This window comes from Leguminivora glycinivorella, chromosome 15, assembly GCF_023078275.1.
Source record: "Leguminivora glycinivorella isolate SPB_JAAS2020 chromosome 15, LegGlyc_1.1, whole genome shotgun sequence".
NCBI classification, from domain to species: domain Eukaryota; kingdom Metazoa; phylum Arthropoda; class Insecta; order Lepidoptera; family Tortricidae; genus Leguminivora; species Leguminivora glycinivorella.
This window is the reverse complement of record NC_062985.1, coordinates 19,505,450-19,520,994: the sequence shown is the minus strand read 5'-3', so window position 1 is coordinate 19,520,994 and position 15,545 is coordinate 19,505,450. Positions and strand designations below refer to the sequence as shown.

At 34.8% G+C, this 15,545-nt stretch overlaps 1 protein-coding gene across 1 annotated transcript in view; it reads right to left on the bottom strand.

Annotated features, from left to right (window-relative positions):
- Positions 1 to 15,545, bottom strand: part of LOC125233961 — a 46,705-nt gene that overhangs the window by 25,598 nt on the left and 5,562 nt on the right. The gene's annotated exons all lie outside the window — the stretch shown is intronic.

The following is a 15,545-nucleotide window of genomic DNA, read 5'->3' as shown; positions in this document are numbered from 1 at the left end:
GTAAAGTGGCAAGTATTAGTATTTTTTGCCGGGGCGATAGATACTTGTCGCTTAGTAAACAGAACCGACTTCTATTCACGCACTCGCAGTTGCACTAATACTAAGCAATTGTACAATGTGTTTACACGCATGTGACAAGTGTTAGTGACACGCACTAAGCATTAGCTACTAAGCCCGTGTAATAATCTGGGCTGATAAGTAACATTGTTAGGCTCCCAACAGACAGTCTTAAAAATTCATAATCTTAAAAAAAAATTGTATGCAAATTAACAGTTCAACTGACACTGACATCTGTCAGTGTCAGTTTGAACTGTCAATTTGCATACAATTTTTTTTTAAGATTATGAATTTTTAAGACTGTCTGTTGCAAGCCTTACTCAGTGTCATTATTTCCTTGTTGAACAGGTAATGAACGGCGAAGTGTGACTGTCGGACGACAATTGTCACTGTTTTTTTTTTTATTATTATAAATGGGCTTACTCTTGGCCACAGACTAGCCAAAGGCAAAGACTGTTGTGAAATAGGCCACAGTACTCGTCAAGGTATGTTCATGAACTGTTACGTAATATGTCGTCAAGGTGCTACCTATGTGAATTATGTAAAATAGGTATATAAATATGTATATGATTAATGTTTTAAATTACTCGAGGGGTTCCCAAACTTTTAAGCACCCCCCCCCCCCCCCGCCCTGATAAATACCCTCTCCTCTTATTAGTTAGGTATTGTGTGAAATGTGGTAAAGTGATATGTGCACTTGTCTCACGGTACCGCGCCCCGTTTATAATGTTTACAAATTGAAGAACGATAGAGAAATGAAAACCCATGCGGCCGCGATATACGCAAACATTCGACAGCCCCTTTTCTCCATAATAAACTCAAATACAACCAACCATATTCAAAAACAGATTCACAAATAGAGATAGCTGATTTTATAACTATTGAAAAAAAAACCGGCCACGAGCGTGTCGGACCACGCTCAGTGTAGGGTTTCGTAGTTTAACGTATTTTTCTCAAAAACTACTGAACATGTCAAGTTCAAAATAATTTTCGAAAGTCTTTATAAAGTTCTACTTTTGTGATTTTTTTCGTATTGTTAAATTTATGGTTCAAAAGTTAGGGGGGGGGCACATTTTTTTTTCCTCTAGGAGCGATTATTTCCGAAAATATTAATATTATCAAAAAATGATTTTAGTAAACCCTTATTCATTTTTAAATACCTATCCAACAATATATCACACGTTGGAGTTGGAATGAAAAAAAAATCTGTCCCCACTTTACATGTAGGGGGGTACCCTAACAAAACATTTTTTTCCACCTTTTATTTTACCACTTTGTCGGCGTAATTGATATATCGGTACCAAATTTCAGCTTTCTAGTGCTAACGGTCACTGAGATTATCCGCGGACATACGGACAGACAGACATGGCGAAACTATAAGGGTTCCTAGTTGACTACGGAACCCTAAAAAGCTAAGGATATTTTTGTCCTCAATCGGTATAACTGCCTGCAATCCGAAAGGCTAGCAAATTCCGATTTGCCTTTTTACAATAACATTCCATGGGGCATTTTTTGTTCTCTTTCTGATCGAGCATTCGCTAGTCAGGTATGTATTGGAAAAAATGTATATTCACACGCACATCCTCCATCCTGCTCTCGCATAATGTGAGGGTAAAGGATGGAGTATAATCAGGCAGTTAAAATCGTGTAAGCTATTTAGTACTTACACTACTAATTACATTATTCAGTTATGAATTTTCATGGGCGATTCTGATATATAACTCATGTTGTTGGGATACCCCCATTTGCCAGAATTTCATTTGCCATAATTTTATTTGCCATCCTATTCAACAATCATAATATTGTTTCTCATAACATCTTATGCCATAATCATTGTTTACTATATTAATCTAGTGCCAGAAACTTTGTTTCCCATAAAGTCAGTTTCCATAATGTCATTTGTCAGAATCATCGAAATCCGTAATTACCACATTCCATACCATCATTTGTCATACAAATTAGCGTCCAGAAAAGTCAATTTCCATAATGTGCTTTGGCAGAATCGAAAACTACTATAATAGGTACTAGAAGGACTAGAGAATGAAACTGCTATCAGAAAGTAGGTTAGGTTAGGTTAGAACTGTGACCCCCTGGAAAATGAAACTGCTATCAGAAAGTAGGTTAGGTTAGGTTAGAACTGTGAACCTCTGGAAAAGGAAACTGCTTGAAAAGTAGGTTAGGTTAGGTTAGAACTGTGACCCCCCGGAAAATGAAAATACTATCAGACAGTAGGTTAGGTTAGGTTAGAACTGCGACCCCCTGGAAAATGAAACTGCTATCAGAAAGTAGGTTAGGTTAGGTTAGAACTGTGACCCCTGGAGAATGAAACTGCTGGAAAAGTAGGTTAGGTTAGGTTAGAACTGTGACCCCTGGAAAATGAAATTGCTATCAGAAAGTAGGTTAGGTTAGGTAATAATATGGGCAACAATTAATATGGCAATAATTGCTTATGGCGTTTGAATATTATATGAAACCATATTATTGCACTTAATAATATGACTAACAAATAGTATGGCATTGTATGATTATGGAAGGTAATATTCGGATAAACAACGAGTATGTCATATGATTTTTATGGTAAACAAATCATTCGGGCAAATGAAATTCAGGCAAGTTAGATTCGGGCAAATGAATATTATGTTAAATGACTGTCGGGCAAACAATAGACAACCCATGTTGTTCATTTAGTTATCATTTTTATGAAGTCCTGGGAAAATATAAGATATATTAGTCTGCATATTTCTAAAGGTCAGGCGTAAGTTCAAAGCTTGGTATGTAATTTATTTGAGAAGCCACGGTTACCTAGTAGAAGAAACGGATTTTGAATAAGAAAATAATACACCTACCTAAACACTTTTGGAGCAAGACCATCATCCTCCTTGCGTTATCCCGGCATTTTGCCACGGCTCATGGGAGCCTGGGGTTCGCTATGACAACTAATCCCAAGATTTGGCGTAGACACTAGTTTTTACAAAAGCGACTGCCATCTGACCTTCCAACCCGAAGGGTAAACTAGACCTTAATGGAATTACTCCGGTTTCCTCACGACTCACGATGTTTTCCTTCACCGAAAATCGACTGGCAAATATCAAATGACATTTCGCACATAAATTCCGAAAAACTCATTGGTGCGAGCCGGAGTTCGAACCCGCGCCCTCCGGAACGAAAGTCGCACGTACAACTTACCGCTAGGCTAGGTGTCCTGTCGTTTCGCCAAAAAACGTTTCGTCAAATTTCATTTCCCAATAATCATATCGCAATAGTTTCATTTCCCAAAGTATTGTTTGGCAAAGGTATGTTTCGCAATGAATTTGTTTGGTCAAATTATCATTTGGCACAATTTTACTTAGTCAAATTTTATTTAGACAAAACTTTATTTCGCAAACGTTTTTAATGGCAAAACTTATATCCCAAAAACATGTTTGGTCAAAATGTCACATCGCAAATTTCGAAAATATTTAGGCATTTGCATTTTCATTTCTAAGGGATTAATTTAATTTACTTTTTTTATTTAATTTATTTATTTAAAAGATTTTTTTGCCTTTAACTTAAAATTGTCAAATGATAATTTCAGTTTTATTCCCAAGGCTTCAGTTGGACTAGAAAAGTTTGCTCAACTTTATTTTTGTCAAATTAATTACTGGACAAAATTATTTTGTCAACTATTTTTTTGTCAAAAAATGTTTCTACAAATTACACCATGCAAAACCACGTTTGACAATAAATATTACAAGGCATAAATGTAATGAAATAATTTTATTAGTATTGTAACAGAAAACTCGTGTGCGACAGGGTCAGTTTAGGTGCGACGACGAGCGAAGCGAGGAGGAGCGTGTTAGGTTGACAGTGAGCAAACCGGAAATGGCTTTTTAAAGTAATTAAAAATTAATAGAACATAATGGTTTTGAAAACATAAGGTTTCTTTTTAATAAAATGTATCCGGACATGTAAGTGAAAATGTCATCCTTGACATTTGCAGCAGGAGGAAAAAAGTACGACATACACATTATTTCACACAAATCTTGGACACAAAGTATAAAATCAACAAACAAATTTCTAGTGCGCCATTTAATTACAATATATTGGGAAATGGAAATTTTGCCTAACAATACCTTTGACTAAATAATATTTGGTAAAATGAAATTTGACCAAGTAAATATTTTGGGAAACAAATACTTGCCAAAAAAAGTTTTGCTAAATGTCAATTTGCGATTAGTTGTTTTGCCAAACGTTTATTTGGGAAATGATAATTTGGGAATAATAGTTTGGGATGTGAAACTTTGGGAAACGTTTTTTGGCGAATCGTCAGTAAACCCGCTAGGCTACCTTGCTTACATCGTTAATTGCTTGCTTGCAGCGTTTACTTGATGATGAGGATAGACATCCATGCCTTCAAAAGAGTTATAGGGAGCTAAATAATTTTTAAGAAAAAAAAACCGCCTTCCTTTGGGGTTCCGGATGATAAATACTTTCAAATGTTGGATTATGTTATCAATTCGTCTGTATATTTTTTAATGTTTGTTATTCGATATCTCCGTAATTAATTTCTGAACCAATTTTGAAATCTGGATGATTCTGAAGTACTTACAGATGAGAATGATTATCAGAACGGAACTCTAATCAGGGGCGGCTCGCTCTTCATCAGCAGTTCCACTGCACCAAATGTCACTGTTCTGGGCTTATATGCATGCTGTTCTTATAAAAATACCAAAGTCACTATAAGTGTGCCGTTCAGATTTGAGGAGTTCCGTTCTGACCATCATCAGCAGTTCCACTGCACTAAATGTCACTGTTCCGTACGTAAATGCATGCTGTTCCTTATAAAATACAAAAATCAGAGTTATCGAGGAGATATCGAGGAACAAACATAAAAAAAAGTACAGACGAATTGAGAACCCCTTCCCTTGAGATTTGGAAGGCGGTTAAAATATGATTAAAACGGTTCAAAAATGATTATGACTTATTAGTAAATTATGATTTCATCATCTATGGTCAACGAACACGCGGTGACATACAGGTTCGCGTGGGTGGCGGGGTCACGGGCCCACGCGCACCGCCGTGTATGGTTAAACGGTGAAGCTTATTGGGTGATAAACTAATGGTGCACAGTGATTTTAAAGAATATAGCTTATTATGTGATACGCTACTAGGGTGATATGGCACACTGTGCCGATCTTTAATTCCGGCAATGATTATTTGTATAGCATTTACAATCTTGATACTAAGAATCGCACCTCAATTTTTTTGCGCCAACATAACTACATTGATGCTGCCTATACAGAGTGGGGCCTGTAACAAAAGCAAAAAATTAAACTGTAGGCTATTCTCCTTATACTGATCAACATTTGTTCAGCGACTTTTAAAAATAACTTGTGTTTTGATTTTTATCACCCTTGAAAGTTTTTTCTAAGAGGTAATGTATTGCGAATTCTGTTAAGTCTAAAGTGTGACAGACAACGTCAATGACAACAATAATGGCGTACATTGAAGCTAATATTTATTTTGTATGAGAAATTAAAAATTTAAACACTTCATAATTTTTAAAACTCACTGAACAAATGTTGGTCAGTTTAAGGAGTATAGCCTACAGTTTAATTTTTTGCTTTTGTTACAGGCCCCACCCTGTATATTTTTAAATGTGTATTGACATGATATCGTGATATTAAAATAAAGAAATATGTCATTTGTCCTTTCGAGAACTCTTTCAGTCCGAGTTCATAAATATGTGTACATTTCTTCACCTTAGTTCGTTGCAATTAGGTGAAAAGCCGGCCAAGAGCATGTCGGGCCACGCTCAGTGTAGGGTTCCGTAGTTTTCCGTATTTTTCTCAAAAACTACGGAACCTATCAAGTTCAAAACAATTTTCCTAGAAAGTATTTATAAAGTTCTACTTTTGTGATTTTTTTCATATTTTTTAAATATATGGTTCAAAAGTTAGAGGGGGAGGACGCACTTTTTTTTTCCTTTAGGAGCGATTATTTACGAAAATATTAATATTATCAAAAAACGATCTTAGTAAACCCTTATTCATTTTTTAATACCTATCCAACAATATATCACACGTTGGGGTTGGAATGAAAAAAAGTATCAGCCCCCACTTTACATGTAGGGGGGTACCCTGATAAAACATTTTTTTCCATTTTTTATTTTTGCACTTTGTTGGCGTGATTGATATACATATTGGTACCAAATTTCAGCTTTCTAGTGCTTACGGTTACTGAGATTATCTGCGGACGGACGGACAGACGGACAGACAGATATGGCGAAACTATAAGGGTTCCTAGTTGACTACGGAACCCTAATAAGGGTTCCTAGTTGACTACGGAACCCTTATAAGGGTTCCTAGTTGACTACGGAACCCTAATAAGGGTTCCTAGTTGACTACGGAACCCTAAAAAATGTATACTTATTTATGAACTCGACTGTACCTACCATTTGGGGGCGCTGCAGTTCTTGTTCTCTAAACAAAGAACTAAGGTATAAACATTTTTTATTTTCTGGCATTATTTCTAAATTAACCTACAAAAATAAATAAATTATTTAAGTTGGCTTATTTTAACATACAGGGTGAATTTTGATAGTAGGTACCAAAAAAGTATCTCTACAGTTTCTATTCTACCTTACCGAAACCTACACGTTACCCATATAAGTTTACAGAAGTCACAGGGAATGCACTAACAGGTCACTTCACCTGTATCTTATGTCCCTTTGTCGACAACCAGACTGTAAACAACATACTAAGATAATATAACCCTTTTGGTCTTTTACAGACTATATTTTTGTAGTCATTTTGGCTTGGCAGAGAAATTCGTCACGGCTTTAGACGTCAAACGGGTATGTCTGTCTCTGGACGTTTGTTTACAATCAATGCTTTTTCATTATTTTATAAATAGCTTAAGTTTCTTAGGAGTTAGTCGGATATAAGACCTTTTTTTGGGATAATCGAGAATCACTGAATAACGGTCGCATTCGACGTTTTTCGAATTCCTCAATCGTCACAAGGTCAATTGTGTTTGGGACGAATTATTTTTTTTTGTTTTGTAGAATTTGATATGACGAATTTTGATTACGATTTTTATCGTCGATTTTTGTAAAGAAAAGGGTACTCTTTAACCGATCCAAAGTCAATGGAAGACTTGAATAGTCAGGCTAAGACACTAATTGTAGTGTTATTATGTATTAGTTAATTCGACTTAATCTACTACCTATGCAAAAACTCGACTAACCAAAGTGAAAAGAGGAGACTTTCGCATGTTGATCATCCACATACGTTAGCCTGTGGCACTTTAAAAGAATTCGACTGATAATCATAATGTTTCTAGAACTGTTTTAATACATTTTAAAAATACATCATTTAATTTAGGGAACACCCAAACTACGTGACCTTTTTTTTTTGCCCCGCCCCCTCCTCCCTGGGTGACCAAGCGTAGTATATGCCATATCCCCCCCCCCCCACCCTTTAGTTTTCACGTAGTATTTATAAATGAAGTTTTGAATCAACTTTTGCAGAAAGTTGTCAATAAATATTCGTGTGTCTATATCAAATTTAACATTTGATTTTAATGACGCGTGTTTGTCATTTTTCTTTCCGGCCTTTAAACAATGATTTTCATCTCATAACCTTCATCATCATCACCAGCCTATATATGCGTCCCACTGCTGGCCACGGCTGGGCCAATATTCCACAGGTTACGTGACAAGAAATTTTGCCCCCGCATAAGCATAAGCTACCCCCCCCCTCCCTAAACGTGTCACGTAGTTTAGGTACGTTCCCTTAGAGAAAATACCTACTCACTATTTTACGTTAACCTTTTTATTAACACTGAGACGTTGCTCAAATCGTGTTCGCTCCAGGCGACTCATTTCCACCAATTTCATCAAACTTTGACTCTACATCTCTACAATAAGACACATTATCACATAACTACATATTTCTATGAAAGTAACCACCGGAAATAATCGAGATTCATTCAAAGCGGCCTTGTTCAAGGATCTTCTGTGAAAGAGTCCTCTCAATTTGTTATTCCAATATAAACTTTAAGTTCCTAAAATAATGCTCAAAATGATCTAAAATATAGGCGTGTGATTCAGAAAGCAGATTTTGTTTGTGTGAAAGAGTCTTTATTTTTAATAAGAATAGTGTTTAAGACGATACAGGAGGGGTCAATTCTTCATACAAACGCTCTCGACTATTTCCTCCCTGGTTTTTGAAGATAGAGCAATGATGTTTTCAACAGAGATTATTATTATTTTCATCTGTGTCAGACCGTTTTGATTTTTTTGATATTCTTATTTTTACAGACGCTAGAGCCCATCAAAAATTTCCAAAAACGGCCTTATTGATTATGGCGTTAAAAAAGGTGTGGTGTTCAAAATTGGTGACAATTAGCCAAAAACCTAAACGGTCCGACACAGATTATTTCATTGTTACTCAGAATCTCAAATTTCGTTACGATTGATTAAGTTTTGAAGGACGAAACAGTTGAAAGCGGAACCTCGATTTTAAAGATTTTTTCCCAATATCTTTTAACTGAGTTGTTCCTAATGGACAATTTTTTTTCGACAAATCTAGTTAGCAACACTAGTAAATTAAACTAAAATTCCCAAATTGAAAGGGGGCCTTTCCATTTTAGCATTTTCGCTCCTTTAGCGTCTTAAGAATAGAGTATAAAGATCGAAGTATAGTCATGTGATACAGAAAACAGATTTTGTTCATTACACTGGATTTGACTGGTGAACCATAATGTACTTATTTATAGCGGCATTTTAATATTTCAACGGCTTCGTGGGTGGTCTAGTTAGTTATACAGGATGAAATGTATATCGTGATCGGAAAATTAATTTACATATTTTGAAATCAATTTTTATTATTTAAATAAAGTATTTTTGATGTAATGTGATATAAAACTGTGATTAATCATATACTCATAGTCAAACGGCAGACAGATTGAATTCAATAATGATGTGCAACTCTTATTTAATTTTGCTGAATTAATGGGTCTTATTTTAACAACTATGAAAGTAAGTTTAGCCTTCACGATAAATCTTGTCTCCTACATGAGAATATGTAAACAGAAGCGATATTGGAAAATTATAAATATGATTTTGATTAGTCATTACTTGTACGTTTACTCTTGTAGATATATAGCACTACTATCTATGTCTCTTCTTATCTCAATAAATATCAAAACATAGACAGTTTCTAAAGGTTTAAATGCAGCTTCATCGCACAGAGGCAGATGGCACAGTATCGCGAGAAACGCAGTAATCTGTTTTATTTTAAGACGCTACAGCAGCGAAAATGCTAAAATGGAAAGGAGCCCCTCTTTCAATGTGGGAATTCTAGTTTAATATACTAGTGTTATTAACTAGATTATTTAAAAAAATCCATTAAGAACAACTCAGTTAAAATATATTGCGAAAAAATCTTAAAAATCGAGGTTTCACTCTCGACTGTTTCGTCCTTCAAAACTTAATCAATCGGAACGAAATTTAAGAATCTGAATAACAATGAAATAATTTGTGTCGGACCGTTTAGTTTTTTTGGCTATTTGTTACCTTGAGTATCACACCTTTTTTGCGCCATAATGAAAAAGACCGTTTATGGAAATTTTTGATTGGCTCTAGCGTCTTTAAAAATAAAAATATCAAGAAAATCAAAACGGTCCGACACAGATAAAAAAAAATCTGTGTTGAAAAAATCATTGCTCTATCTTCAAAAACCAGGGAGGAAATAGTCGAGAGCATTTTTATGGAGAATTGACCCCTCCTGTATCGTCTTAAGTAAGTACTGTTATTTAAACTTTATTATCTCTACTAGCCAACCTCTCTTCCAATTTATAGGATGTAAATTTTTCAGAAATATTTGTAAAATTGCGCCAATTTTGTACAGACCCTCCCTCTTAATAAAAAAAATTGACCTATACATGTTCAGCCATATCCATATGTATTACAGACATTTCTATGAGCGATTCATGAAAATCATTTTATTTCTTCAGCAAAAAACACGTATAAAATTACATATCGGCACTACTTTAAAAAAACTTGTACACCGGCCGGCAACGCACCTCCAACACCTCTGGTGTTTCGGGTGTCCATGGGCGGCGGTGATCGCTTACCATCAGGCAACCTGTCTGCTCGTTTGCCTCCTATCCCATAAAAAAAACATATCTTTGTCTGTCAATGAAAAGAAACTTGTAGTAAGTATGTATGGAATAGTCTTACTGCGTTTTAACTTTGAGGAACAGCTTGAGATACGAGATTTTTTAAAGGTACCTAGTGACGATATACGTACCTAACAACATACTACCGCTATGACGAATTCTAAAATCATAATAATAAATTAATAATTCTTTCCGAAACGGCAAAAAAAATAAGAAAAATTAAAATGATAATCATTAATGAGTTTTTTGACCGAAGCTCTCGTGCGTATGTTTACTGTGCCGTACTCCAGAACCGGTCTGAAATATTTGCGGCCTCGTACGGCCCATTCAGACACACCCGGCACTAGCTAGCGTTTCTGAATACCTTTTGTTTTGACATAACATTTGACAGGAAATTTTTGTGACAATTGACACGAATAATCAAAAAATACCCAATCAATTTGGTAATAAGCGGCTTACCTGACTCTCTGCCTTGAATTTATAACGTTTTAGAATACGTAACTTGATAGTAAACGACACGTAAAATTATGTTGTATGGATAATATGGATATATGTATTTGTATGGAGAAAGTAAACGGCGCCCCCAAATGGTTACGTAAGTAATAATACTAGAAGCAAAAAAATATACATTTACCGTGACGTACCCAGTAGCGTCACAGACTCATGCCAAAGCCTCAAGGAAAATAGTGTCGCTTGAGTAACCTATATCTATACTTGAAATAAGAAAATAAATAAATATAAACAAAACAAATGTTTATATATCTGTATCTTCTTACCAAGACGGCTTTGTGGTCTTGTGATAATGGAAGTTAGGAAATTCAAATTTCAGACGCCATTTTTAACGTTAACCATTCGTGTAGTAAAGTTTTTAAACTTAAACTACTAACCATGGTTATCATCTTAAATGGAGATGGAGGCACCTACAAAAATCTTATCTTGTTTAACTAACCTATATTATATGTTTGCAGCATAATTCCGTAAGCTCTGTTACTTAAGCGGGCTCTTAACACAACACTGTAACGTTAACTTCCTTGTAGATGTATAGAGATTTATTATACGACTTCTCATATAGTCTGTACTTTCCAACAGATATAGCTAAACTATATGAACATAAATACATTGTGTAATAATGTCCGAAATAGCTACTAAAATAAAGTTGTAGGTACCTAAAAACACGATTTTTTCTTCAAATAATTTATTTATTTATTAAATTAATCTAACATAGTTATTAAGTTTTAGAGCTACTAACCATATTATGGAACCTGTCTTCTGAAATAAATGATTTTTATTTTTATTTTATTTATTTTTATTTATTAAATAGATCTCTCATCTTCCAACTATGAGGTGCTATAAGTGTCATAATTATTTTTACCTAATTCAAATTCAAACTTGTTTTTATTAAAAATAAACCGTTTACAATATAAATATTTGTTTAATCAATTAATCATCTTACAATTACATAATTAGGCACGTAAGTAAAGCACTTTAGTTTTTAACCATGTTTAAAAGTTTAAAATTGAAAACAACTTTTTAAACGACCAAGCTTCAATATAACCTCATTCTTTGCAAATATATATGTAGGTGAATTGGGCAATATAAGTAAAATATTTTTTTTTAGCATAAAAGTATCGTAAAGTCGAATGAAAACGCGATATAAACTGCTAACAATTTTGAAAGTACATTTTCTGTGACCCTGAAGATATAAAATTGAGAAGTAAGTATTTTAAAATGAGAACTTGTTTTTTACATACATACATACAATCACGCCTGTATCCCATAAAGGGGTAGGCAGAGCACATGAACCACTCAAGTTTCAGTGCCACTCTTGGCAAAAAGGGGTTGAAAGAAAACGAAAATTGTGACATTGCAGTGACAGGTTACCAGGCTCTCGCCTACGCCACAATTTAACCACGTATCCCACAGTCGACTTGTTTTTTACAGTAAAAAAAATAGATTTATATTTTTTATCGTCACGTCGTCACTTAAGGCATTGTTTTTGAACCCTTTAAAAGTCACCCTGTATATGTCACAAATAAGATCGACAGCAAGACACGAATCTTCAGTTACAGAAGCGCATTCTAAGACACGATTTTGCTTTTTATAGAATTACGAGTAAAAATGCCTAAAAAATACTTTCTCACGCAGTGAATGAAGTAGGGACAAAAGATATATCAAAGAAGCTGACGGGAAGTATTTACCGATTTGATTTAGATTAAGGGTGACGAGAATACTACAAGAAAGGTCTCTTATATTATTATCAAAACACCGTTTTGTTGAAATTGTAATGCAAGTTTATTTCGTTAGATACGATATTTTATTCAAATATTTTTGTGCACTTTGGGCGCTCCGATAATTATGTCTAAACAAAACATTGTTTACAAAGCTATTTATTTTGTTATATCTTCCTGCAATCAGTCAAAATATAAGCAGCAATATTTGATATCTAGATATCATAATAAGCAAGTACCTACTCATTATGAAACATGACTATTTTTATGCATAATCAGCAGATTCCATTTACAAGCCTATAATTAAAGACCTATCAAATAACACTGAAGTTCCCACGCGTGTGAAAAATTGCTCAATTTCGTTACATTTGAGATCGACTGCACACTGCTATTAAATGGATAGCTGCTCTGTTTTTTAATTAAAATTATTATGGGTGCATCAGATTATTTTTAACAAATTAATATGAAAGTGACCTACGTATTTTTTAACCAATACATACTATGATCAAATAGGTACTAGGTAGGTACCGATGAAATGTTGAATTTGATATATTTTGGCCTAGACTAGTTCGACATACAAATAAAATAAAACATTTATTTATTTTCTACCAACTAGTGCAACACGCTACGAGATTTAATAAAATAAAAAATAATTTGCTACAAATTACAAATCTTAAAATTTAAGTCGTTTTCTAAATGTTGTATTATATTATGACAACTTGAAAAAAAAATCCGCTTGTAATTTGTAACTCGTAGTGTTGTAAAACGGGCCACAGATTTGTCAATTGTAAAACGTAACTATCAATAACATAATCCTACTGAAGAAATGAAGCAAACGTTAATCCTTTCATGCATTACGATGCATTTTATAAACATTCCGTTACCCAAAAACTTGTTTTCAACTGCGAGTATTTTTAGCAGGTAGTTTTGATTACGAGATGAGATGAAAAAGAAATGGGAACGGACTGTATGAATTTATTTTGATAAAATTAGAATAATAACGGCAAGGAGCGAACGAACGGCACCTTTTTGCATTAATTTTTAAGCATTTGGAGATTTATTAAACATTTATAAAGTCAGTCTGCATCTGCACCAACTTGAACTAGACAAAGTGAGTCATTGGCATTATAAATGTCTTATTTACCTACTTAAAAAACACAAAAAAATGCTTCCAACACTTTGGGATTACAAACGGCATGCAAAGTTTCCTGGAAGGTGTAAGAAGGTGCGTTAAAGTTATTTTTTTTTAATTCTACGTCGTTGGCAAACAAGCATACGGTCCGCCTGATGGAAAGCAGTCACCGTAACCTATGGACGCCTATAATTCAAGGAGTGTCACATGTGCGTTGGCAACTCATTAGAAACTTGTACAATTCCTTTTTGCTGTGTTAAGTACACAGCAAAAAGGAGTGTACAAGTTCTAAGGAGGGTTCGGGTTGCCGACGACTCAAAGGACAATGGACAGAACAAATTAGTTTCGTGCGTAGGTCCTTCCGTCACCAGCATACCGCACCCTCGTTGAGCTCTGGCAGCCTTACTCGGCAGGAACACAACACTATGAAAGTTGATCGCTTATAGAAAATTTATTTGTTGTTGTATATTTGTGGTTATATTTAAAAAGCTCAAAATGAGCTTAAGAGATATTTCTTTACTTCAGAATAGACAAGATTTATTATGTACCTGTACCTACCCTATATCTAGGAACAGGGGGCCGATTTTTGAGTCTCACTGTCACTAGTTATTAATTTTCTGGGTGCCCTGAAAACCAGTGTCGCGTCTATAAGACACGGTATTCGCTGAGTGGCATCCTATTTGGTGTACTAGTTATTAAGTATTATGTACTTGTTTTTATTATGTATCGTATAAAATACCGGTTGAAAACTTGAAAACGGTGAATTGCCTATTATTTTCAGTGACAATTTTCTGAATTCGAACGCGTGAGACTCAAAAATCGGCCCCCAGGTACGTAATAAAAGATCATAAATTCCTCATGCCCTTTTTCTTTCATCTCATAAAATAGCCCTTCGATCTACACTTTGTATTCCTATAATTGAACATTATCTCTAGGCTTAGATGAAATGCCGGGAAACCTGTTCTTCAGTAGCGAGAGCAAGTCATGGCAACGCCAGGTGCCTAGAAAAACTAGACGTGGACTGGTTCGTTAAAATCTAGATTTAGATAGCATTAGCAGATGCGTGGACACATTTGTGTGGGAATGTTAGGAGCGACTTGTTTGTATGTATCTTCTTCTTTTAATATTTTTTTTTTACAAATTACATATTTTACTTGGGTTTGATACAGTCACCATCACAAGTGTTGAAGGAAGCACAAGTGGTTCCTGTCCTTGAATATTTTTAAGAAATAGAAATAGAAATATTTTTATTCATGGCAAAATAATACAAAAAAGACACACACAAATACAGATCAACAACAGAGAATTATTTACACACATAACATCACAAAAAGGTAAGTAGGTACCAATAGTTGCCATGAAGATGGTCCTGACTCAGCATGGTGTTAGCCTGGGTGGCCAACGCTGATCTTCCGTCAGGGCCATACCGAATGATACCACGGAAAGTATACACATTACAAAGGAAATTAAAATTTAGAATAAGTTTTCAAATACATTAAACTTGTAGACCATGTAGTGATGTTCTCGACAGTTACGACAACCTAACAGCATTAACGTTTCTTTCTCCATACCTGCCCAAGGTCCTCGACCACCAAACGGGCATTTTCAGAATTTGGGACCCCCAATTAGCGTAAGTTGTTAACAAGAAATAACTCGCTGTCAGTTTTGTGGGTGTCCCAAATTATGATGACACGAGGCAACATTGACTTTAGGGGATCTGAATGTATTTACCCATTGATTTCAATCTACAAATTATCTACATTGGTTTATTTTATATTTTTTCACACACAGTCACAGTTTCGTTTTCTTTCAGCCCCTTATTTGCCAAGAGTGGCACTGAAACTTGAGAAGTTTCATGTGCTCTGCTTACCCCTTCATGGGATACAGGCGTGATAGTATGTATGTATGTATATTTTTTCATTAAATTGTTATCTATTTTTATCCGTTAAATAATTGTAATATTT